This window comes from Kryptolebias marmoratus, linkage group LG5, assembly GCF_001649575.2.
Source record: "Kryptolebias marmoratus isolate JLee-2015 linkage group LG5, ASM164957v2, whole genome shotgun sequence".
Lineage (NCBI taxonomy): Eukaryota > Metazoa > Chordata > Actinopteri > Cyprinodontiformes > Rivulidae > Kryptolebias > Kryptolebias marmoratus.
In genome coordinates this window covers 22,314,445-22,316,327 of record NC_051434.1, presented here as the reverse complement: position 1 = coordinate 22,316,327, position 1,883 = coordinate 22,314,445, and positions in this window count along the sequence as shown.

Genomic DNA, 1,883 nt, shown 5'->3' with positions numbered 1-1,883 from the left:
CAGACCTCCAATCCAGAACCCACCAGAACCCATGCAGTTAGGCCGAGCTCGGCTAAGTCAAGAGGAACGGCAGCACCGTATATCCTCAGGTTGTTGTCTTTACTGTGGCTCCCCTCAACATTTCATCTCCTACTGTCCTGTTCGCCCAAAAGGCCTGGCCCGCCAGTAAGTCTGGGGGTTCTGGCGGGCGGATCTAAAGAAAATGATGACCTCCGGTTAAGTCTTCCAGCTGTTCTCACTGTTCAGCATGATCACTACCCCTTCCAAGTCTTGATAGACTCAGGTTCCGAGCAAAATCTCATACACCCCGATCTAGTTGCGCAATATCATATCCCAAGCCGTTTGTTTAATATCTCTAAGCAAGAGAGGCAAACAATGGAACAGTACATAAATGACTCCCTTAAAGCAGGTCTCATTCGTCACTCTTCGTCCCCCCTTGGTGCAGGGTTCTTCTTTGTGTCTAAGAAAGACAATACCCTCCGTCCATGTATTGATTATAGAGGGCTCAACCAAATCACTGTAAAGAATAAATACTCTCTCCCTCTCTTATCCTCAGTTTTTGAACCTGTCCACCAAGCCTCCATCTTCTCCAAACTCGACCTGCGCAATGCCTACCACCTTATTCGCATTCGAGAGGGCGACGAATGGAAGACTGCATTCAAAACCCATATTGGTCACTTTGAGTATCTGGTCATGCCCTTCGGTCTCTGCAATGCCCCCGCCACTTTTCAAAACCTGGTCAATGATGTTCTTCGGGACTTTCTCAATATTTTTGTGTTTGTCTACCTTGACGATATTCTCATTTTTTCCAACAGTCTGGATGAACATTGTAAGCATGATAGGTTGGTCCTACAAAGGTTGTTGGAGAACCGGCTCTTCGTCAAGGCAGAGAAGTGCCAGTTCCATGTTTCTTCCATCACCTTCCTTGGCTATGTGTTTGAGGGTGGACAGGTGAAGACGGACCCAGCTAAAATCAATGCTATAGAGGAGTGGCCTGTTCCGAACTCCAGAAAGCAACTCCAGCGCTTTCTGGGGTTCGCTAACTTCTACCGCCGTTTCATCCGGAACTTCAGTGTCATTGCTACTCCTCTCACTACTCTGACTTCCACCAAACAACCCTTCAGATGGACCCCGGAGGCTAACCTTGCTTTTGATGAGCTAAAAAGAAGGTTTGTGGATGCCCCAATTCTTATTCATCCTGACTCTTCTGCTCAATTCACAGTTGAAGTTGATGCATCCGAGACTGGTGTGGGGGCCATCTTATCCCAGCGTTCTTCCAGAGATGGCAAGCTCCATCCATGTGCCTTTTTCTCCAAGAAGTTTACCACCACCGAGAGCAGGTATGACATTGGTGATCGGGAGCTTTTGGCCATAAAGCTGGATCTTGAGGAGTGGAGACACTGGCTAGAGGGTACAGAGCTCCCGATCATCATCTGGACGGACCATAAGAATCTGGCTTATCTCCAGTCTGCTAAACACCTGAACCCACGCCAGTATCGTTGGTCTCTCTTCTTCTCCCGCTTCAACCTCAACATCACCTACCACTCTGGTTCCAAAAACACCAAGCCAGATGCCCTACCCAGACTCCACTCCCCAGATGAACCATCTGAGGCCTCTGGAGCCATACTCCCAGCCACCTGCACCATTGGGTCGCTCACCTGGGATGTGGAGAGAGCCATCCAGGAGGCCCTACCCTCTGATCCAGACCCCACGGGCGGTCCTCCCAACCGACAGTATGTCCCAGCCTCCGTCCGGGCCCGGGCCATCCATTGGGCACACTCCTCAGGGTTTTCTGGCAATCACATCGACCTCACATCGCCCACCTTCTGGTCTTTTACAACCCCTGTCCATCCCCAGCCGCCCCTGGTCCCACATCTCCCTGG